At 50.0% G+C, this 25,012-nt stretch overlaps 1 protein-coding gene across 2 annotated transcripts in view; it reads right to left on the bottom strand.

Annotated features, from left to right (window-relative positions):
* PRDM10 (PR/SET domain 10) overlaps positions 1 to 140 on the bottom strand; it is a 69,302-nt gene extending 69,162 nt beyond the window's left edge. For both annotated transcript variants that reach the window (XM_090027573.1, XM_090027576.1), the window contains exon 1: positions 1 to 140. The gene's annotated coding sequence lies outside the window, so the exon portion shown is untranslated.
* Between the last annotated feature and the right edge of the window lie 24,872 nt (positions 141 to 25,012).

Below are 25,012 nucleotides of genomic sequence, written 5' to 3'. Positions count from 1 at the left end.
CTCACAATGGTAGCTGCAGAGCGGGAGGGGGGGCGGCCGCCCGGCCTCATTACCATAATCTGCCTGGCAACAACCACCAGTGCCGCGTGCTGATTGGCCAAGGCGCTCCCCGCCTGTGGGGATGGGGCACAGGAACCCCCAGGGGCGAAAAGCCGCCGAGCAGCCGGGTGGGGGGGAACAGAGGGGCCCCCCAATACACGGGCAAAGGGGAGCCCCCTGCCAGGGCTTCCACCCCACGGGGCACCGCCCGCCAATCCCAACGCCGCTCTCATTCCAGTGCCCCCCGCGCGCCAATCACAGCGCGCGTGTCATCGCCGCGCTCCGCCCCCCTGCTGGGGGTGCGGGGGTGGGCGCCGAGCAGCGCCCCCTGCTGGGAGGGCCGCAGGGGGAGCAGCGCCCCCTGCTGGACAAGCCGGGCCGAGCGGCGCCCCCTACAGGCGGGAGGGGGCAGCGCACTGGCGGGCACGTGCCGCAGAAGAGAAGGAGTCCAGCAGTGCGGCTCTCCGCCCCGCCCCGCGCCCAGCCCAGGATGGGGCCAGCTCTGCATCCTCCAGGTAACGCCGTGCAGTGCCCGGGGCTGGCATCCCCTCGCCCTCTGGCTGCAGCCCCCCTGCTCCCGGAGCCCCTGTGACCGGGCAGGTGCCGCAACCCGCCAGGCGTCCCCCCACGTTCAGGGATGCCCCGGGTCACGGAGGGACGGGCTAGATGCCACCTCTGCCCTTCCCCATGTGATGGGGAGGGAGGAGAAATCTGATTTATAATCTGATGCCACGTTTTTGAGGACAGGGTGCTGGTTGTCTTTTCTTTTGTGGCCGATTTGGGCAATGGGTTTCTGTTTGAAAATAAGGCAGTATACTCAAGGGACTGTTCAGTTCCCTTTTTTTTTTTTTTTTTTTTGTAGGCAATCGGGACTCATAGTAGAGATGGTATCTTTTATATTAGAACAACAGGATTTTTGCAAAAAAAATTATTTAATCGCAAGCTTTCCAGCTTGTAGAGTATTTCAGTAGAGCATTTTAGTTGGAGGAAAGAAAATGTTTGACAGGTGTTTGTAACCACAGAAAATACAAAATTGCTCTGCAACCCTTTTTACTGATGGCTTTAGCTGCAAATAGCAGAGGGTTTATTTTTTTCTCATTATTGCTTATCAACACTTTCCCAAGATTCTTTAGAAAAGAGCATTTCCAGGTGGGGACAAGGCAAGCAGTCCAGTTGGTTTCTTTAAAGAATGATTTAGATTTGCTATCTGATAGCTTTTTACATTTTTGACGTTATCGGGGATCATTTCGATACACAGGACAGTGCCTTCAGTGGGGGGTGCTGCTATCCAGCTCTCGAAGGACAGGCTGATACTCCTGCACCATTTTTCTTTATTCGCTGCTGCATTTAGTCATGTGTTATATAATAAATCTGAATGTTAAATGCCATCTAAAATAAATCAAAGAGAATAATGAGCTTTGCTCAGAAAAAAGATCTACCCATTTGTCATTTGATTCTGTCTTGGGTTTCCACTCTACTTATTTCTCACTCTTTAAAAAAAAAACAAAAAAACAACACCTTTGCATTGTAACAGCACAGAAAATTAAAGCTTTCCTATATTACCTTAATAGTGGCTATTGCATGCCCAGGAAGCTACTTGATTTCATAAATTCATTTTTAACAATAATAATACTGTATATATGTGTATAACCTTTCATCCCCAAATATTACCAACTGCCCCACAAACAATATATATAGAACATGGGCAGTTGCAGTCTGCAGTGGACCACAGCATCTAACTGACATGGAGAACAGTGGTGTGGGAGGGGAGAATTTGGATCAAGGACCCAGGGAAACCACTTTTTTTAGACAAAGTACTGGAAGAGCTGAGCCAGTGGAGAAGTCTAGACCTTCATCCAAGCACTATGGTATATGCTATCTTCCACAGAACTGATTTTCATCAGGGAGGATCTGGTTTTTAGTAAGATACTAGTCATTCTTTTTTGTTGAAAGAGCTAATGGGTGTGTATTGAAATAATCCCTAAAACAGTGATCATGTACTGGTAAGATTAAAATCTGCAGGGACACCATCAAGTTAAAAACCATATATGCAAATTACTTAATGTATGTTGATAGTTTAGTCTGAAATTATTACAGCTCAAGGACTTTCTAAAATTCATACCAGTAGGATTAATTGTCCAGGTAATAGAGCGAGATTTGGCTTTATTTTGATGTTTTCTGCAGATACAGTTTTCCTGCCTTGTGTGTTTATATATGTTCGTGTGTGTGTGTGTATGTATATATCTATGTGTGTGTATTTTATTTTTTTATATATATGGGGGATGTGTATCTCATAGATGGATAGATATGGGCTGAAGTGTACAGTAAGAGGTAGTCATATGCAAATACTTCTAAGAGAAATATCATCAAAGTAGAGTTGAAATGGTCCAGCCTTCCTATTTCGTAGTTTAGATAATGGATTATATAGATACAGATATATATGGGAGATGCAGAAGCGGATGAGAATTTGGGCAGCAGTGACAATGAGATGATTGAGTTCAGGATCCTGACAAAAGGAAGGAAGGAGGGCAGCAGAGTAAGGACCCTGGACTTCAGAAAAGCAAACTTTGACTTCCTCAGAGAGCTGATGGGCAGGATCTCCTTGGAGGCCAGTCTGAGGGGCTAAAGAGTCCAGGAGAGGTGGTTGTATTTAAAGAAACTTTACTGAGGGCACAGGAACAAACTATCTCGATGTGCAGGAAAAATAGCAAATATGGCAGGCAACCAGCTTGGCTTGGCAGAGAACTCTTCAGTGATTTTACACAAAAGGGAGCTTACAAGAAATGGAAGTTTGGACAGATAACTAAGGAGGAATGTTGCTTGGGCATGCAGGGATAAAGTCAGGAAGGCCAAAGTGCATTTGGAGTTGCAGCTAGCAAGGGACGTGAAGGCTAACAAGAAGGGTTTCTACAAGGGTTTCAGCAACAAGAGGGAGGTCAGGGAAAGTGTGGGTCCCTTACTGAATGTGGGAGGCAACCTAGTGATAGATGATGAGGAAAAGGCTGAAGTACTCAGTGCCTTTTTTACCTCTATCTTCACAGGCAGAGTCTGCTCCCACACTACTGCAACAGTTTAGGGAGGAGGTGAGCTGACTGCCTGGGCAGTAGCTCTGCAGAAAAGGACCTGGGGGTTACAGTGGACAATAAGCTGAATATGAGCCAGCGATGTGCCCTTGTTGCCAAGAAGGCTAACAGCAACCTGGGCTGCACTGGTAGGTGTGTTGCCAGCAGATTGAGAGAAATGATTATTCCCCTCTATTCTGCACTGGTGAGGCCATATCTGGAGTACTGTCCAATTTTGGGTCCCCCACTATAGCAAAGATGTGAAGAAATTGGAGGGAATCCAGTGGCAGGCAACAAAAATGGTTTGGGGGCTGGGGAACATGACTGCTGAGGACAGGCTGCGGAAACTGGGCTTATTTAGCTTGCAGAAGAGAAGATGGGGGAAGGGGGTTGGTAGCAGCCTTAATTACTGGAAGGGGGTTCCAGAGAGGATGGAGCTGGACTGTTCTTAGTGGGGACAAATGGCAGAACAAAGAGCAATGGTCTCCAGTTGCTGCAAGGGAAGTTTAGGTTGGATATTAGGAAAAACTTTCTTATTAGGAGGATAGTGAAGCACTGGAACAGGTTACCCAGAGAGGTGGTAGAGTCTCCATCCTTAGAGGTTTTCAAGACCCAGCTAGACAAAGCCCTGGCTGGGATGATCTAGTTGGGGCTGGTCCTATTTTTGAGCAGGCGGTTGGACTAGATGACTTCCTGAGGTCTCTTCCAGCCCTGATTTTCTATTGATTCACCATGTGTAGCAGGGGCCAGGCCGAGCGCCATACTCACTGGTACGAGGGCTGCCAGCATGAATCCGGTAGCAGATCCCTAACCAGGCTCATGCAGAAACGGTGAGTCTGTGAGCTGTGTGCCCTGTTTGTTGTTCCCCTACCCAGTGGTGGGGTTACAGCATGGCCCCGTGTACCAGGTGCAGGGCACTACCCCTATGGCTTCCCTGCCACCATCGACTGGCAGTACTGGTAGGCACTGCCAAACTGCAGTCGGCTGCCAGGCAGGCAGATGGCGTCAGGAAAACCATAGGGGCAGCATCCTACACCTGGTACACAGGGCTGTGCTGCACCACTGCTGCTGCATAGGGGAGCAGTGAGCCGGGCACGCCTGTCTCAGCACCTGGCAGCCTGGGAGATAAAGGTAATAATGCCAGAGGCTGAGCGGGGCAAGCCTGTGCCGTGCATGCCAGTGTGAGGGCGTAGCGCCACTTTCTAGTGGGTAGAAGGGGTTGTGGATAGAAGGAGCTGGTCCTCCAGCTGCATGCTTGGCTCTGCCCTGGGCTAGTACCGACACGCTTGAGCTCCTTCCCTGCCCCCACAGCCTGGTACCCTTTGTTCAGTGGGGCTCACGTCCAGGATGAAGCCCCTACCACCACAGTCCCTCTGTATTCTGGTCTGTGCATGTCCCCACCTGGGCTTGGTGCCATTTCGTTCCCCTCCCTCCCCGATCTGGCCTTTGCTCCTGGGCTGTCCCAAGCAAAACTGGCCCCAGCAGCTGAGAAGGCAGAGTGGGATCGCTTCCTGGCTGGGAGGAGAGCTCTGGGGGTTGAGCTGTTGAGCCACATGCATGGTGGGAAAGCTGGGCAGACCCTGGCTGGGCTCTCTGTAGGCCAGGGTGGGGGTTTAAACCCCTCCCCCATCATACTTAGGCCTTCCTGGGCCTGCCCCAGCTCAGCTTCCATCCAGCTTCAAGAGAAGGGAGGGCTTGCTGTAGTGTCCCCCCAGCTTCTACCCTGGGTCACTCCTGGCAAGTGGCTGCATTTCTGGAATCAGAAGTGAATGTCTGTTCACTTGCTTGTCTGTTCAATCCACGTAGGTTAAACTAACCTGCAAAGATTGAATCAGTTCAGGCTCAGACTTTTTGAATGTCTGTACGTAGCCCTGCTGAGCGTGCAGCATACAGGCCCCATCCTAGTGTAGCCATTTGGCGTGGGAGCCCCTCTACACAGTGACATCATGCAGAAATGACTGTTTGGGGGGCAAACACCAGAAGGGGATATTTAAGACCAAACAAAAGTCGCTTCATCATTTTCACTTCATGATAACATTTCTAATCAATTCCAGGTTTTGTTGTTGCAGTTGTTATTTTAAGGGGGAAACAGTGCTTTAAACAAGTCTGCAGCTTCAGCCCTTCATTCCTGATGTTGTCTTTTTATGATTTAAACAATAGGCAGATCATTATAGGTCTGTGTTATATACTGCCATGCAGGCATGTCTTGGGTCATGATTTGGCACAAAAGAACCTTTAATATTAGTTCCATCCTTTCCTTTTCTCCTACTTTGGCCATATTCCCAGGTTTACTTACGGGGACTGACTTCCCTCTTTATTAGCAGAGAACTGTTGGGCCTAAATGTGTGTCACGTTCTGTAATAGATTATATAGAAATGCCAGATCTAGAAAACCATGTTCATCTGATACATCAGCTCTAGTTTGAAACCAGATGTCAAATCTGCTTCATTTTCCATCTTTTAATCCTGTTGGCTGTTTTAATGTTTTGATGTCCTCAGATGGAAGTACGGCTCTACAAAGAAAGGCCTTCACTGTTAAACTAAGGTATTTTTCTGCTTCTTTCCAGACAGCCAAAATAAATTACATTAACTAATTTCCCATTTGCTTTAATTGTCTGGAACAGTGTTGCAGCCCTCTATTCTGAACTCTCCTCTTTTTTTTCACATCTCTTGGGGCTGCAGATTTATCTCATCATCTTTGCATCATCTCCTTCATATAGTGCTGTCTCAGCACTGTCTCAGTTGTATTTCTCATCTATTTCTCATCTTCCCTTCCTCACTTATTGCAGTTCTCCCTTGTCTGGTCTCTGCAAGTCTGAGCTGTCTGGACTGTAGCAACTGCAGACTTGTGTTGTTGGCCATCATTTCTGTGAACAGGAATGCATCCACATCTTCCCAGTGATTATGCTGCCTTCCATTCGTTTCAAAACCCAGTTAGAAAGGGACAATATAGCCTCTTTGCCCTGTGGACTTGCATCAGCCCGCCTTGCAGAATTTATCCGAACTCCTTTGCCTGCTTCCCTCACATATTACACTGTATGCCGAGAGAAGAGCCAGCCTTCTCTGTAATGCTTGCCAATGGAAACAGCTTTCTTTAATATCTGTACCTCACTAGCATTCCAGTTCATTTCAGATCTCATCTAGAGTTATCTCCGTTTCCCTCTGCTTCCACCTTTTCTTTTTCTTTTGTTATGCATTTGATTCTTGTTAGAGGTACTGTCTAATTCTGTAGAGCACTCTGTGTGTGTGTGTGTGTGTGTGTGTGTGCGCGCACGCGCGCACATTTGAGTGTGTGTGTGTGTGTGTGTGTGCATATAAAAGATACGGTGGAGATTAGGGGACACAGGCTGTAAATCTTCACGTTTTGTTACACAAGTGGGTCTTATCTGAGTAGACTTATTGACTTGACGTGGACAACTCACCTGCATGACCTCTTTCGTGTCTCTGTACCACATTTGACCATTTTGTTGCACGTGCTTGTGCTTGTTTATTGTACTTTGCAAGATCTTCCATTGTACATGTGTCTTCAAGCATTGGGCGTTGCAGAAGGTGTTGCATAGCCTGAGACTCCGTGCTGCAGTCACAAGTGATTGAACCAATGGTATATCCCTACTTCTTCATTAGTTCCTTGGAGCATCCAACTCTGGTGCGTAGGCATTTGACATCACCACCTGTTCTGTGGTTCATCAGCCCTTGGTGGTAAAGACCTAGCGGCTGAAATGTCCATTTTTTCACTGTCAGGTTTTTGGGGTTTTTTTACCCTCTCGTTCCACGTCCGTAGTCATGTCTCCTGTGGTATGGCATTGAGAGGTTGGGTACTGGTGAGGAAGCTCCTGTATGAATTCTGTTGTTTGTGTGCTGCAGGATAGTTGTACAATGGGTGTCTCGCATCTTCAGTTTCTCTCGATCGTTCTGTCCTGCTGGCCGGCATCACTCAACAGCTGGGGGACAACACTGTTTAGGCTGGTGGGCTTCGGGCATCCTGCGATGGAGCCGAGGCACTTAGCATGTATGGATCTCTCCCACCCAGGACATTCATACTGGGGAGAAGAGAAGCTGAAAGCCAGAGCAGTGGTTTAGCTGATTAAGGGGTTAGCTCCCTGTTTCAAGCTAGCCCTGCAGGACTAGTTATATAAATGGGATTGGATTGTACATTCCATCACTGGTTTGTCTCTTCCCTTTTGCATCTGTTCATAATCTAAAATATGAACTAGGAAAGCTGAAATATTTCAACTGTACTTTGATGGTGTTCCTATTAGAATTAGTTATACAGTATATGACTATTTCTGTATACTTGAGCTCTTTTATATAATAATAAGTGGAGAATTCAAAGTATAATGAAAGTATTGATATAAGAATACTAATTTAGGCACAACCTACTATAAACTTAGATTAAGCAGATCATAGCTTCATAAGACCATAAAAACAAGTGAAGCTTTTCTCATATTGTTTCTCAAGGTTCCTCCCCCCCGCAAACAAGGTCAATCTCTCATTTTCACAAGCAAAGTTAATAATATTATCATCCTCAAAAATAAAATGTAATTACGAAAACTTACAGATGAAACTGTGTTTTAATGATGTCTTCATAATATTCACAGGACTTTTCTACTTTTAAAGGAGCTACAGAACTTTTACTTTAAAAATGCTACAAGCCATTTCTGGGCTCCAATATTCATCACTGCCTGGCACCTCAGCTGACTCGCGCATCCATAATTTTGCCCTCCGATATTTGTAAAAGTCAGAATAACAAATATTGGGTGGTCTTATTCCCATTGCAGGGATTAGGGCTGTGCAAAGCTTCGGGCAGTGATTTGATTTGGAGGAGATACGGCCCGATTCAATGGCTAAATTTTCGAATTGAATCAGGACCAATTAAAAGGTCCAAATTAATTCAAAGCTCTCCAAATCTTTGGAAAAGATTCAGAGAGCGTTGGTGATTTGGGCAGTCCCCAGTGGCCCTGGTGCTCATGGGGTGCTGCCAGGCAGGGGGGTGTTCCCTGCTGCCCCCCACTACCCATGCTTTGTGGGGGCTGTGCACAAGCCCCTCAATCCCCCTTCACTCCCCCAGCCCCACCATGGGTGCTTCGCCCACCCCAGCTCCGGTCCTTTAAGAAAAGCTGAGAAAAGCCTTGGGACTCACTGTTCCTGCAGCAGCCTTTGGGCTTCAGAGGTCTCATGCAGAGCTCCCTACATGGTGCAGGGCAGCGAGGATCGCCCCCCACCAGACAGGAACCATGCATCCGAGGTTTTTCTCCTTTTTTTAAAGGGCCAGAGCTGCGTGGGCCAGGCAGCCATGTGGGGGCTGGGGGAGCAGGGAGGGTCAGGGGGCTTGTGCAGAGCCCCCCACACAGCATGGGGCAGTGGGGGACAGCTGGGATCCCCACCCCCAGCAGCATCCTCTGAGTTGGGGCTTTTTTTTCCAAGTGTGAGGAGCTGGGGCAGGCGGGCAGCCATTGCAGGGCTGAGAGAGCAGCCAGGGGTGGGCAGGAGCCGAAACTCCAAATCAGATTTGGCTGAATCGATTCGGGACAGTGATTTGAATCACCAAATTGAATCACTGTCCCCCAAATCAGCTGAATCTGAATCAAATACTAGCTGCTTTGCACAGGCCTAGTAGGGATCCATTTTCCATAAAACAGCAACTTTATTCGCCAAAATGTTTGTTTATTAAAATATGCGCAGTATTGATATAGTTAAAAGGCAAGCTTCCAGAGTTCACAGATACCAACCCACAACATAGGATAGGCAACCCACTTCATAATCCCCAAACAGATAAATCATACATAAAATGTTCTATTCCAATATTCCCTATTCTAGGAGATATCGAATTCCAATATATTCTGAGGCAATGGACCAAATGCTTAGGAGGTGCAAAATACTTAAGTGGAGCCATGCTGATTTACATCTGCCAAGGACCTGGCTTCTCAGTTCTTTCAAAATCATTAGTGCAGATTTAATAAACAGCATATCTAAATGAAAAGGGGAGTTTTGCAACATGCCCTGAAAATTTGTTTTAATAAAGCCAAGCTCTCCTGGAACAACAGGGGGAAAATGTTACAGAGATAAGAATCCCCTCATGAAAAATATCCTGCTGGTAGCATGCTAATAGCTCCTGGGCTTTCTGTAAACACGGCTTCCTGAGACTGCATTTATGATGGAGTATTCGGACAGGCAAAATTCCTAGAGGGGCCAATATGTCGGATAACTTTTGAGATTTGTTACAGAGTATGGATGCTAGGGCTGTGCGAAGCTTCAGTCCCTGATTTGATTCAGCCGGATTCAGTGGCTGAACCTCCAAATCCGAATCGAATCAGAGGACCTTTTAATCTCTCCAAATCGAATCGGAACCTTCTGAATCGATTCGAGAAAGATTCGCAGATTTGGACATGGACACAGCTTTAAATGTTTTTTCTACATACCTATAGGTAGCAGGGGCTTGTGAATGCTGAGATGCTGGGGCGCATGGCACATCCCACAAGAGCGCAGGGGGGGTCACCAGTAAGCTCGGCAGCAGACCTGGAAGTAGACCAGAAGCACTTCCGGTGCCCCCACATGGGGGGCTCCCCCGGCTTGGCAACTGGTGCCTCCTGGGTCTGGGGAGAACTCGGGGTCTCCCCGCGGCTGATTGCTGAGCTGGGGAGGCGTGGGGGGCCCCCTAGCGTGCTCCCCGGCATACCCAGAAGTGGACCAGAAATATTTCTGATCCACTTCCAAGTTCGCCGCTGAGCATCTGTAGGGTGTTTCCCCCCACCCCACCCCTGTACTCCTGTGGGACGCTCCATGCACCCCAGCATTGCAGCGATCACGAGCCGTGCCTGCTACCTCAAGGTATGTAGAAAAAAACTTACAAAGCTCTGTCTGTGTCTGAATCGCTGATTCTCTGAATCGGCATTGAATCTTCAGGTTCAGATTCAGCTGAATCAAATCAGGGACAGTGATCCAGATCAACTAATCGAATCACTGTCCCGGATTTGGGCCAAATCCAAATCGAATCGGGCCCACTTCACACACCCCTAATGGATGCCTGTGTATTAGGAGCAGTTTCAAAAGGGGAGAGGGACTCTTGCTCTGAGACACGCGCACTTATTACACTCTAACAGTGACTCCATCCACACATGCGGGGGAATGTGCTTGTAGCTCCAGAAATAGTAGTGACACAACTTTGGTGCCTCAGTGCACACGCCTGAACGTGCGCTTTGTCATGCAACAAAGGGTGCCACTTTTGGCAAACTATCGTTTCCCAGCTCTTCAGCCAGGGGGAGTTGGAGGCTGGAGCAAGGCAGTTGGTATCTAGGGACATTAGCCAGCTAGACTGCCATAGCAGCCTTGACCTAGGGTGGCCCTTGCACCCTATACCCACTACATCAGTCTGGCTGTGGGTACTGCCACCTTTGAGACCTGCTGCCACTGGCTACAGCATCTGCCTCCTTGGACCTGTGGCCCCATGATGCACGCCTGCTGGACCCAGACAGGGACCACACAGCCTCCTGGGATGTAGTATGGACACTCCAGCTAACCCTCATTTATCTCTGGGCCAGCTGCAAGCAGGCCATGGCTGCAGAGCTGTGTCCATGAAGCCTGGTTCAGGGCCAGAGTCAGCCACCTGGCTCAGATCTGCAAGTACCGGCTGCCCCTTCCAGGGAGGATGGAGCCCACCCTGCATGCCCCTGCTGCTGCCCTCTGCCTCACCCCTGTCAGCCCAGACCTGACCGAAGGGGAAGATTACTTGGATATATTCATAGATGTTAGGGGCTGGAAGGGACCTCACAAGATCATCAGGTCCAGCCCCCCTACACTTGGACAGGAAAGACTGCTGGGGTCAGATGACCCCAGAAAGGTGCGCATCCAGTCGTTTTTTGATCTCCAGGATAAATGATTGTACCACCTCTGGAGGGAGTCTGTTCCAGACCCTGGAAACTCGAATTATAAAGAAATTTGTCCTTATGTCCAATCTGAAATGTTCTTCTAGCAATTTGTGTCCACTGTTCCTCATCTTCCCCTGGGGTGCCTTGGTGAACAAATGCTCCCCCAGGCCCTGATATCGCCCCCTATATACTTATAAGCTGCCACTAAGTCCCCTCTAAGTCTTCTCTTCTCCAGGCTAACCAGTCCCATGTCTTTCAGCCTCTCCTCACATGGCCTGTTCTCCAGACCTCTAATCGTGTGTGGCCCTCCTTTGGACTCTCTCAAGCTTCTCCACAGCCTTTTTGAAGTGTGGCACCCAGAACTGGACACAGTACTCCAGCTGCAGTCTCACAAGAGCTGAGTAGAGTGGGAGGATGACATCCTTAGTCTTGTTTGACATGCATTGGTGGATGTATGCCAGTGTTTTATTTACTTTGCCAGCTACAGCATCCCATTGGTGGCTCATGTTCATTCTGTGGTCTCTTACGACCCCCAGGTCTCTTTCAGTTGTGGTGCTGGTAAGTGTAGCACCACCGAGCTTGTAAGTGTGTTGCGGATTATTTCTCCCCAAATGGAGCACTTTCGTCATGTTAAAAGTCATCAGGGTTTGATCCTCCCTTTTTGCAACCCTGTCAAGGTCAGCATGGATCCCCAGTCTGTCCTCCACCATGACTGCACTCCCCCATAATTTGGTGTCATCCATGAACTTTGGCAGTATGTTTTTAACACCCATATACAAATCATTGGTGAATATGTTGAAAAGCACTGGTCCAAGTACTGAACCCTGAGGAATGCCACTGGTCACCTTATGCCATGTCAACTCATTGATGATGAATGATGATGAAGATCTTGATGCCCCCTGCATCTGCCACCACATCTGGGCTTGGGCCACCAGTAAACACTGCTGGGAGCTCATAGTCCTCCCCACCTGGGACGCTGGACGCTGTGTGCGAGCATTCAGAATGTCAAGGGGCACATTAATGCACCTGGTGGCCCAGCCGGCTCCAAACACTGAGCGACAGGACACTGTGATGTGCCCAGCCCTTTGTTGTGGGGAAGTCCACCAATGGCCGTGCCATCTTGGATGTTTGTGGGGCCATCCAGGTGGGCCTAGCCAAGTGGGTTATCTGGCTGGCCAGTCCTGGGAAGGTGGTAGTGGGGTTTGGGATCCTTGGGTTCTCCAACTGTTCTGGGGCTTTTACTGGGACCCACATCCTCGTTTTCTGCCCCCCAGGAAGGGCAGCAGTATGTCAACTGGCACAGTGCCCACTTGAGGGTGCTTGAAGCAGTCATAGAACATCGCAGCCACTTCACGCACGTTAACACCGGGTGGGCCCATGACACACACATGCTGCACCACTTCCCACTCCAAAGATTGATGGAGGCGTGGACCTTTGCCCCAGGAATCCAGGACCAGATCATTGGGGATGTTGCCATCCCACCAGTGAACATGGTGGATGCTGCGTACCTGCTCCTTCCCAGCTGATGCGCCCCTTCCTGGGGCACCTGGATGTTTGGCAGCAGCACTACAAGGAGGCAATCACCTGCTGCCAGTGCACTGTTGAGTGGTCATTTGGCCAGCTGAAGGGGCACTGGCGGAGCCTTGCCAGCTGTCTGGAGGCAGTGCTGCAGCACATACACTGCAGCGATGATGTGGAGTATGTCCTCCATAATGTATGAGGGACCCAGGGAGAAATCTTTGAGTCCAAGTGGATGGAGGAAGCTTGCCGTGTATCACAGCACATCCAGTTACAGCAGCAGCAGAGCTGACCAGTTCGGAACAGTGTCACAGATGATCACCCCCTCCGAAGGTGGCACACAGGAGTGAATGAGGCCATCACTGCCTATCTTCAGGCCCACCCCCTGAGTCAGGCATCAGCCTTCTCGCCGCCTATGCCAGGCTGCCTGCCCAGGGGTCTCCACCCCCACCCACTGCCAGGACTGCAACAGCATAGGCAGTGTGGCTGTTGTGAAAACAAAATCAACTTTGCCCTCCCTCTCCCCAAAACTTCCCCAACACCAACAGCTCAACATTGCAACAGTACCCCACACGGGACCCTCCATAACCTCACCATCATTCACTCAATTGTCCCCTGAGCACAAAGCCAGAACTACACTGCAACTATTTACCCAAGAACCAGGGGGAAAAGAAAGTCTTCAGGGGCAGGGGCAACACCAAGGGAGGAGGGAATTGGGTTGGTGGCCTCTAAGCCCGGTCTCGGTTCTGTGTGCCACCACTCTGTATGCAGATGCCACGCCGATGTGGCCAGGACCCCAGCTGCTGTGGTGAGGAGGGTGGGCACTCCTCCTCAGAGGCAGACGCTGCAGTTAGGCCTGGGATGGGGAGGCAGGAACAGCACTCCTCCCTCCTCTCCTGACCCCCACTTCTCTGCCGTGCCAGCCCAGCCTTTGCAGCAGGACAGCCTCCCCACCTTGCCAGAACTCCCAGCTGGATGGAGCCGGTCCTGGCCAGAAGGGCAGGGGGGAGGTGGTAGTGTCACCAGGGCTGTGTGCCTGTCTGGCTGCAGCTCCGCACCTACTGGAGCCAGTGACTGAGGGTCCAGGGGTTGTAGAGCAATGCATCTATCCTAGTAATGGGAGAAGCTGGGCACCACAGGCTGGGCTGGCTGTGACACTTGTCCTTTCCAGGTGGAGCTGTACAAAGGCCATGGGCAAAGTGGGGGCCCCCTTTGGGCAGCAGGCTGCCCAGACACACACTGGGAGGGGACAGGCAACCCCAGGATGGCCGCAGTCCTTGTCAGGGTGCCAGCCCCACACTGCTCTGACTTGGGGACCATCTCCCTGGCCCTGCACCCGAGCATGAGGCTACTCCCTGGGGACCTTAGCCAAGGCCTGTTCATGCCCCATGCCATGGTTCTGTAGCTGAAGATGGCCCTCCATTTCCTCTCTCTACAGACAGCCCATCTGCCAGGGGAGAGGCCACTGTCCAGCGCCTAGAAGCTGCCCAGCCAGTCTCAGGCACTCCAGGGGCCATCCGGATGCGCCACCTGTGCCGGGCACAACGCACACAGCGGGACGGCATCCAGGAGGAGCTGCTCCGAGCAGAGCGGGCACACCTCCGGGAGGCCCGGGAATACCGCCAGCAGGTCCTGGCTGAGTTCTGCCGCTCCCGCCATGACCAGGCACTTTTCCTGGAGGAGGTGGAGGCCGGGAGGGTGGCACTGCAATAGCTGGTGGCAAAGATAATGGAGGAGCGGCAGCTGGCCCAAGACAGCTACGAGGAGCTGAGGCAACTGCAGGCCTCCATCAACACTGCCATTCAGGAGAGGCTCAGGGTGTCACAGCAGCTCCTAGCCACCATCCCCAGTACTGGCACCTGGACCCCCTGACCAGCCCATGTTCCCGCCACCAGGGAGAGGGCCCAGCTGGGAGCATTGTGTGTGGCTGGTGGCTCAGGTGGTACCGCAGCAGCCCCACAGGCCTGCCACAGCCATCGAGGGGTACTGCTCCTGCCTCCCCACTTCCTGGTCCCAGGCATAGCTGCAGCATCTGCCTCTGAGGAGGAGCACCCACTGCCTTCCTCAGAGCAGCCAGGGCCCCAGCCACGACAGCACGGTTTCTGCGCACAGGGTGGTAGCACACAGGGCCAAGGCCAGGCTCAGGGCTGAGGGGCTGCCAATCTCCGATTCCCTTCTCCCTGTGCCGCCTCTTCCGCTGGTGTTACCTCTGTCCCTAAGGACTGTCTCTTTCCCCTTGGTTCTTGTGTAAATAGTTGCAGTGTACTTCTGGCTTTGAATGGCTTTGTGCAAGGAGGGTGGGACTGGGTGAATAGTAGTGGGGTTGTTTTGGGTATTGTTGCAATGTTGAGCTGTTGGTGTTGGGGAAGTTTTGGGGAGAGGGAGGGGAAATAAAGTTGATTTTGTTTTCACAACAGCCACACTGCCTATGTTGTTGCAGTCCTGACAGTGGGCGGGGATGGAGGCCCCTGGGTGGGTGGCCTGGCATAGGCAGTGAGAAGGCCAGTGCCCTACTGGGTTGAGGGGTAGGTCAGCAGGTGGGTGGTGATGGCCTCACACACTCTGGGTCCTGCGTGCCGCCGTCAGAAGGGGTGGTCTTTGCCTGCAGCACTGTTCCTGGCTGGTCGGCTCTACTGCTTCTGTCACTGGATGTGCTGTGATACATAGCAAGCTTCCTCTATCCACTGAAAGGATGGGGAACCCAAGGGCTCCAAACCTCACCGCCACCTTTCTGGGGTTGACCACCAGATGACCTGGTCAGCCAGGCTGTCCTGGATGGCCCCACAAATATCCAGGATGGCCAAGCCAGCACTAGACTTCTCCATCCAAACTGGTGGGCCATGTACCTGAGGCTGGCAGGCATGGCCAGCTTCAGAATGGCATGGCCATACAGTTCTCCAGGGTGAGGCCTGGGTACATCATGGTGTCCTGCTGCTTGGTGTTCGGAGTCAGCTGGGGCGCCCAGTGTCCATCATCCCAGGTGGACAAGACTGTGCTCCCACCACTATTTACTCATGGCCCAGGCCCAGATGTGGCAGCAGATGTTGGGAGGTGACATCAGGAACTTCATCCTCCCCCTTGGTCAAGTCTGGGCTGGCAGTGGTGGGGCAGAGGGCAGCAGCAGGGGCCAGGAGGATGGGCTCCCTGTCAGAGGCAGCTGGTACTTGCAGACCTGAGCCAGGCAGCTGACTCTGACCTGAGGCCAGTCTCCCTGGGTGCTGTGCCACAGCATGCTAGCAGCTGGTCCAGAGGTTCAGGCAGGTCTGCTGGAGTGTCCATACTTCAACACAGGCAGCCGTGTGGTCCCTGTCTGAGTCTGGCAGGCATGCACCCATGGGGCCGCAGGTCTGAGGGGGTGAATGCTGTAGCAGGTGGCAGCAAGTCTCAGTATGGTAGCAGTGCCCACTGCCAGACTACTGCAGTACAAGGACCACTCTAGGTCAAGGCTGCTGCAGCAGCCCAGCTGGCACACGGGGCTAGTGTCACCAAATACCAACTGCCCAAACCTATGAAGCTCCTGAGGGCAAGTAGCCTTGAGCTGCTTGCTAGGCCACCTGCTTATATTGCTGGGGCCAGCACAGTTGCTGGCCCCAGGCTCCAGCTTCCCCTGGCTGAACATCTAGGAGCTGCTGAGCAAGGGCAGTTGCCAAAAGTGGCACAATTTGATGCAAAACAAAATGCACCCTGAGGCACAATTTACCAGCACAAATTGGTGCTGCTACTGTTTGTGGCACTACAAGCGTATGCCCTTGCATGTGGACATGTCCAGGATGTGCAAAAAACAGGCATAACTCCCTGATTAGCCACAGGTAAAGCAGGGGGAAAAAATCACAGTCAGTGTCCTGCAGCTGCTTTGTGGCACTGAGCAGCACTGATATCCTGGTGTCGTGCCCATGCCCTTGCCCCTCACTCCTGACCCACAGTCCCTGCCTGCCCCTCGCTTGCTCGGTCTTGGCAGCAGCTCCCTCCCTGCACCAGGACATGGGTCCAGCCTCACCTCTCCCACCTGCACCTTTGTGGCTCTGAGCAGTGCCAGCCCTTGCTCTTTTGCCCCCTACGCCTGTGCCCAGGCCCCAGCAATCTCCATGTCATTCCTGGGAAGCCCTTGATGGGCTCAGGGACTGGGCTGGGCAAGCCCCTTCCCTTCCAAGCTGGCCTCCCCCTGCACAAGCTGCTCCAGGGGAGCAGGGGGGCTACAAACCCACCTATGGCACCTGCTTCTACCCATAACCCCTACACTCCCTGCACCTCTCTCACACACGCCCTTGCTGCCACCCCTGACCCATCACATACACACACAGATCTCACTGCCACCTACCTGGGCTGATGGTGCACAACTCCTGTGGCTCCCAGTCCACACTTGCCATCAGGTTAGGCTGGCTCCATGCCTCCATGTGCAGCTCCCCGCTGGAGTGCTGGAAGCCCCACATGGAGGCACAGAGTGGGCATAACCAATGGTGTGGCTCCCACCTGCAGTGCCAAGAGCCCCATGCGCTGGCACAGAGCCAGCCCAGTTTGGGCCAAAGGCACGTGCCAGGGACCCAGGCCAGCTTGGCCAGGGTTCAGCACCACTGTGGGGTTCTGCCTATAGAGGGCCCTGAGTGCCCCGGGGGCCTGCTGCCTGCTGCTACTGCTGGTAGGGGCTGTGTGTCATGGGGGAGGGGGCCATGTGGTGGCTCTCCCCACAAACCCCACGTACATGCAGCTCCCAAGACTTAGCCATAGCCGTGCACTGCTGGGGAGCTTTGCCTGCCACTGGCCATGAGCGCCCCAAGGGCTTGCCACCTGCTGCTGCAAGCCATGTCCCACTTGTATTTTCTCCAGCACACTGAGGCAGTGTGCTAGAGCAGCAGGGAAACACAGCAGCCATAGAGACATTCTGGCCACCTGCCAGAGCATCTCTTTGGAGGACCAGCCTCCAGTGGCTTCTGGGCACTTTCCCGATGATGAGGGGCAAGACCACTACAGTGCCCAGCTAGAGGTCCAGCACCCTGGGTGCAAAGCACCCACTCTTCACCAGGGCTGGTAGGGGGGAGTTTTGAAACATGCAGATGTTGTGGGCACTGCCTGCCCAGCTAGTTCTCACATTAGTGAAGACACTGTAGTAGTTGAGGATGGCCTAGAGCACAATAGAGTGGAAACCCTGCCAGCCGTAATAGGGGCGGTCACCATGGGGTGGGCAGGTGATGGGGATGTGGGTCCTGTCCAGGTCCCCAATGCACTGGGGGAATCCCAGGGCAGAGAACCCTGCCACTACTTCCAGGGTGCCGTGCACACACCATGGTGTGCCCCAGAATGTCCTGGAGGGTGCCACACACCTCCAGAATGGCCTCCCATAGTTGCCTTGCCTACACTGAAGGGGTGGCTAACATGGCGGAGGCTGGCAGGCATGTGACGGCCAGCCAGGTATCTGCAGGGAGGGGCTGCCACATGGTGGTGTGCTGCTGCCCCAGGTGCAAGCAGAGCTGCTCCAGCCTGTCCAGCAAGGAGGCTCGGGTCATGTGGAACACCTCTAACCACTGCTCGTCTTCCCAGGTATGCTGGATAACCTGCAGCCACCAGTCCTAGCTAGCCTGGCAGGCCCAGAGGTGGCAGGGCTGGAGGGTAAGGATGGCCCTGGCTATAGTGTCCTGGAGCCCATCATTGGTGTCCCTGCCGGGGTCTGGCCAGCAGAACAGGATTCAGGTGGGTGCTGTGTGGAGGCAGCAGCCCTGCGACAGCACAGTGGAACCGGGGCAGTGGTCACTGCATGTGGGGGCCCAGACAGCTGTGAGCCAGCCGGCAGTGGGCCAACAGGAGCCATGGGACCTGGGTGTCAGGGACAGGGGCTGGAACAGCCATGGCATGGGGAGGCAGAAGCTGCAGCAGGAGAGCTGCCAAGTGCTGCCCCCATGCTCAGCACACCGCTTCTGGCCAGAAACACAGGGGAGCAGGGAGCAGGGCTGGCTTTTAAACATGGCCTCTGGTTGCAGGGGTGCATTGCACAGCCCCAGGATACAGAAGCAGTTTGTTGCTAGGAGCAGCAAATCTGCTCCTATGTCCCTGCATACATAGACTCCTGCCCAGGAGTGTTTACTCGCAAGTAATCTGGTCCCACATCAAATGCATGTGTAGACACGCCCCCCAATATCCAATCTAAGTCTACTTTGCTTTATTTTCAAGCCATTGGTTCATGTCCTACTCTTCAGCACAAGAGAAAAAGTGTCCTCCCTCTTCTTTATGGCAGCCCTTCAGATATTGAAGACTACTATCACATCCACTTTTACATATGAACAATCTTGGAATGAGTCCAACATAGCGAAATAGCTTAGCTTTTACACTGCTTTATCAAAGGTTAAAGTTAGAGCAGTTTTACTGCATTTGTATCACTACCCGCTCCATACACAACTGTTGTGCTGCCCACTGCTAATCTGCAACTTCCTTTTTGAAACAGCTCCTGATGTATGTGTGTCCATGGCCATAGACTACTCAAACTAAAGCTTTTGGAGGAAGGATCATATTTTTGTTATGTGTTTGTAAAGCCCTTAGAACAGTGTAATCCTGGACCAGGAACAAGGCTTTTAGGTGTCATCACTGCGCAAATAATAAATAAGAGAGTAATAAGGACATTTTTTTTTTGTTTTTTTGGGTTTTTTTTAGTAAAAAGAGCTTTTTACCAAAAGCTTCAATAGACAGATTGAATTCAATCTTAATTACAGGTCAACTCAATTCTTCCTGGGACTGTTTTTAAATTAGAACATTTAATTTTAAATATTTAAGTTAGGCCCTTACCCAAGAAACTTTTTTTTCTTCACAAATATTGGGACCTTGTTGGCTGATTTTTATATCGGCACACTGTAGGTTTGCTTACTTCAGTGCTGATGACAGCTATTTTCTAAAAGCCACAACTCTGTTTTGAGGGTTTTTTCCATTTTGCTGAAACAGTACTCAGTGACATCAGTTGATGAAGTTTGTCTGCAAACAATGAAGTAAACAAACGAGCCATGTTTGTTTCAGCTCCATTAATAACTCAGGACCCTAGAGAAGCAAAAGGCCAGAAATGAAACATAATGATCAAGTTTCTGAATGTTACAAATAAGCAAGCTGAATTAACGGGATCGCTTTAGTTAGTGTAATATTTATTACAGCTAGATATTTTAGTGCTTAGAACTTTATGGTATTTGGATTATTTATATGAAAATGCCTACTAAATTAATTTTCTAGGAAGTTTTTAGAAGTCCTTCCAAGTGTTTCACTCAGTGGTAGATGCCCTTTTGTTGATTCTTCACAGAAGAGTGCCAATCAGATGATGTAAAGCAGAGTTGAAAGAAAGCAGCTTTTGTTGGACCATAAGGAAAAGTAGGGATTTTTGGTTATATGATTTCTATTTTTTTTTTTCGTTATGGAGGAAGCAGAGGGGTACCATGGCTATGTTTTTCAATCAGTTACTGTTATGTAACTAGTTGGAACTACATTTCTTAGGGCCCACATTTGAGGGCTTTGTGACTTAGGATTTGTTTGCACTGGACTTTTAGTAGACTGTCTTGAAAAATGGAATTTCTATATAAGGTACAATCCAATAATGTAACATTTTGTTTTCACCTGAATCTGGGCAAAACAGATATGTTGACTGTTTTGCAGAATGATAAATTCCAACAAATTCAATCCAGAAAAGGAAATTTGACATTTTAGGATGACTGGAAATTCCATCTAGGATCATAGACACATTCACTTGACTTCCATATCATCACTTTCATAAACTGTTCAACCTCCTTCCTAAAAAGTGTCTGATTCCTTAGGGTTTTTTGCCCCCCGCTCATTCTTTTGGAAGGCTGTTTTAGAAACTCGTTACTCCGATGGTTACAAATCCTCTTCTAAATTTATTCATAACCAATTTATGCCCATTTGTTCTTGTGCCAACATTGTCCTTTAGCTTAAATAGTTCTTTTCCTTCCCTGGCATTCCCCCTCCTCCTCTGCTGATACATTTGTAGACACTAAGCATATCCTGTCCCTGCCTTCGTTTTTCTGGACTAAATAAGCCAAGCTCTTCCAGTCTCCTCTCCTATGAAAGGCCATTTATTCTCCTGACTAGAGGTATCAGTGCAGCTAGTGCTACCTATCCCAGCTTCACACTGCAGTGTCATGGTTACATTCAGAGTTTAACCAGCATTTAATCAATAGTTAACAATTATAGATAAAGCTTTATTAATGCAAAAACCCCATGAGGTAATGATTGTCTCGCTAAAGGACTTCAGAATTCGATCATGTGCAGTGCTGCTAACACCACTCCACTAATAAAAATCATGAATTGAGCTCCATAAAGAGAGATTAAAAATGAGGTAATTTTAGTTGCCTTCTGGCTTAGAGCCTTGAGAGATTATGTTTTAAGGATTTTTCCACAATCACATGGGCTAGAAGCTTACTTTAAGATGACGATTCATAGAAAATGAGAGCTGGAAGGGACCCCAGGAGGTCACATCTAGTCCAACCCCCTGCTCAAAGCAGGAAAATCTCCAACTAGATTATCCCAGCCAAGGCTTTGTCTAGCTAGGTCTTAAAAAACATCCAAGGTTGGAGATTCCACAATCTCTCTGGGTAACCTATTCCAGTGTTTTACTACCCTCCTAGTGAGAAAGTTTCTCCTAATACCCACCTTCCCTTGCTGCAACTTGAGACCATTGCTTCTTGTTGTATGTGGTAGAGTCAAGCCCCAGGGGTGGCCATGAAGCCCCCTTGGTGGCCGTGTGACTCCAGCCAGGCTCTGTCTCTAATGTGGCCCTCCCTTAACTGCTATCCTGCCACACGTTGTTATTGAGCTAAAGTAAGGGAAGTTGCCCACAGGCCTTAGAGAGAGCCTGAATCCACGCAAGTCATCAATGGATCCCTCCCAGACCCTGCTAGTCTCAAGCAGCCTTTGTGCTAAATAGGCTTTCTTGGCCTGGCAGTGCCCCTGCAGGGCACTTATAGCCTGAAGGGCAAATTGTGTGGCTCCATTCCTCCCCTACACCACAAGCCAAGCTTTGCAGGTGTTTTGGTAGCATTAGCTTCAATCTATTACATTCAATCACTGGGCCCCCTCTCCGCCCTCTGGTGCTGGGCCTCTATCTCGTTGTGCTCCTGCACCCTGCCCCTCTCTGGGCTCAACAAAAACTCAGGCCTTGAACCTGCCCCTGGCACAGATCAAGGCAGTTGTGTGCCTTGCAGGCACTAATGGGACCTCCATAACTGCCCTTTATAGTTGCAACCCAAACCACCAGTATAAACAGTAACATGCTAATATTATAAATGCCTTAGTCTGTCTGTCTGTAATGCCTTATTCGCACTCTGACTGACTGTCTTGGCAACCAATTAGAGTGCTCCAAGAGTGTTCAGACTGTGGGTGGGGACGGGCAGGGAGGGGCTCACCGGGCCCAGCCTGGCCCAGCTCTGAAACGCTGGCAGGGAGGGTGGTCTGTGTGACGTGGGCCCCCTGGCAAAGGACAGGAAAGGGGAAGCAGGCCCGGCCCTGAAGGTGGCAGGGGTGGGAGGCTGGACATAGGCCTCGGTTGTCCCTGTCCGTTCACTTTCTTAAAGATGGGCACTATATTTGCTCTTTTCCAATCATCCAGGATCTTTCCCAGTCACCGCAATTTTTCAAAGATAATGGCCAGCAGCTCTCCAGTCACATTGGCCATCTAGTCATATAATTCCAGGAACTGGGACTTTAAGAAAAGCACCAAATATTGCAAGATTTAGCAATGTAGCCAATGGCATGTATACTACAGGCTATTCAGATCACAGCTTCAAGTTTGAATTACGCTTACCCTGCAATTCATTCCATGCCTGCACCAGCATGGAGCCCTATTGATTTAGGCGTCATTATGGATTATATTCAAAAGACATACATAGAATTATTCTTTGGATATGTCCTTCAAAAGGATACTGGTCTTGGTAGAAGAGAAGTGTTTATCTTAGTGATTAGTTAAAGGAAAGGGATATTTTGAAACAACAAAGAGGGTGAGAGTTATATTTTGTCCTAGGTACAGACAGATGTCTAAATGCCTTTGAAAACAAGTGCCTTAGAAAAAATAGAAAGTATTACATTAAATTAATTTTATAACAACCTCCTGTAATCTAGTCATCCTTTTTGGGAACGCAGTTCTTGGAAGTTTTGAAATGCAAGTCAGGCAATCACTTGGGTGGAATATTTCAGACAGGAGTGTTTCTGCCTTTATCAGGGAGTTGCAATAGATGAGCTTCTGAGATCTCTTGCAGCCCTATTTTTCTGATATTCTAATTGTGCAGGTTGACCACTGAGTTCAGCAGCTTTTGACTTCTGAAAAAAGGTGGATGTATTTGGGATGTGTGGAGAATGAAGCCACAGCAGCCATGGTGGGTATGCCACTGGGTAGGTGGAGGGAAACTCCCACCAAACAGTGCCCAAAAAAAAGAAAATATCTGGGGTTGCAGAGGACATGCCAAGAACACCCAGGGTAGATCAGCCAAGACAGACGGCCATAACCAACCTGGGCAAGTGTACAGAGGATACAGGTTCAGAGCTTAGCCTCTAAGGGCTCGCAAACACCACATCTTCCAAGCATCCTGGGAGGCACACCTTGCCAATCTGCTGTTACTCACCTACAGCAAGCCCAGAAATGTGACTCCAGGTGCATTGCCAGGGGCTGCTTTCATGTATGTGGGAGATGAAAGGCCAAGAGCAGCCACAGAGGTACACCTGCAGAGCAGCTCCACTTCTGCCTTTCTGAGTTGGGTAAGAGCAGCCAGGGGAGGCAGGCTCAGGAGTGTGCCACCAAAGCATCAGAGAAGACTGATAACACATTTTAAGCCCTGCCTACATGTGAACTTCCTATGCCAGGCAGTGACTCCCCCAAACAGGCTGAGATGCACCACATGGGCTGCCTCAAACTGTGTAGGTCCATTCACACAGCAGCTTTCGTAGATTAATTAGCACTGGTCAGGCTAATTGGGCTGTCACTGTGCACTGAATCTCTCTGGACATAGGTACACTGCTTCCATTTTAGGCAGCAGTTCACACAGAGCAGCACAGCATGTCTGAGAGACAGCAGCCTGGCATAGTGACTTCACTGTGTAGACATGCCCTTAATCTCTGTCCCTGGGATACTAATAATGGATTAAACCAGAAGGAATTTGGGCCATTATTTTAACCCAGTCTTGTTCTTTGATGTCTTTGTTCAGTGTTTGTTTCCACCCCTTGAGTGAGTCTCTCAATGCTCTGATTTTTAGGAAATGTGTACTGATTTAATATCATCAGAGCTCATTTCCTGTCACTCAGATGCATCCAAAGGCTGCATAATATAAGCATGTACAGAGATTTGGCCAGGTTTGCATTGAAGGCTGAGGACCCAAAAGGGGGGGGGTTTCCCCAAAGAAACAGATATGCAATGCAGTTCATTATCCATTCTTTCACCTTCAGTTCTGATCCAGTTATGCATTTTTCCAGAATTATGGAATTGTTCAATTGTTGCCTTGAACTTTTGTAACCCTGGCCTGCAAACAGTGAAGGAATTTAGGATTTGTTAATGTGAACCTGAGACTGCAGTTTATGGCTGTTCAGGCTTACAATAAACTACCTACTGCAGTTCCAGCTCACAGTGCTTGTGTCTCCTGCAGCACATTAAATGCTCTCTGCCTGTATTTTGCAAGGTTCCTTCTGAAAATCTTGCTATGAAACCAATATTTCTGGTTTAATAGCTGACATTTCAAAGTGCTCCAACATTGATACGCATAGTAAAATTGGAAACATATTACAGCAGGAACGGGGGTTAAGTTTGGGGTTCAAATTTGGGTTGCTGCAGTCAGGTTGTTTGATCAAAGCCCTCCCAGTATTTGGCCTTCAATATTATGAGACTTTCTTAAATACTTGCACATAGAGGCCACGTCCAGATGAGCACAGATGTTTGGTTTTCGGGGACACCTAGCAGCAGGACACCTTGTGCTGTTGCTGGTTGTCCCCAGGGAATGCCTATGCCACACGCTCAGCCACATAGCAGGTTACCTGAGTGGGGTAGGGGAGGCTGGGGCCAGCAATTGTGTGGACCCCAGCAGCCTTACCTTGGATCCTGGGGGCTGGGCAGCTGCAGCCATGTCACTTCTGGAGCTGGGAGCCTGGCCAGCAGCTGAAGTGTGGCTCCGGCCACCCAGGCTCCAGTTTTGGGTGGTATGTGCCGCCTCCATGTGTGCCACTCCACTTTTTTCTGTGCAAGTTTTTTGGACCCCTGCATCTCCAACCTAGGGGTAAAAAAAAACAAAAAACCTGTGCTGCAAGGTAGCAGCTCACTAAATGCCTGAATGTACAGTATGGATGCAGCCAGTGAATTTCTTTTGAATCTTGGCATACCACAACAGTGGCAGGGTATATTTTTTTTGCAGCTTTTGAGTCCACACCTTCCTCAGTTACAGATGTCCCTGCTTTGTGGGACCTGATTTTAATATTCAAATTGCTCTAAGACTCCCAGCTATGTCAAAATTGTTTTCAAAATTGGTATTTCACAACTGGGGGTAAAGTAAAGGAGGGAAAAGAACACACT

The sequence above is a fragment of the Crocodylus siamensis genome, chromosome 14, assembly GCF_052110815.1.
Source record: "Crocodylus siamensis isolate JL-2025a chromosome 14, ASM5211081v1, whole genome shotgun sequence".
Lineage (NCBI taxonomy): Eukaryota > Metazoa > Chordata > Crocodylia > Crocodylidae > Crocodylus > Crocodylus siamensis.
The sequence above is the reverse complement of the archived record's forward strand: the minus strand, read 5'-3'. Positions and strand labels throughout refer to the sequence as shown.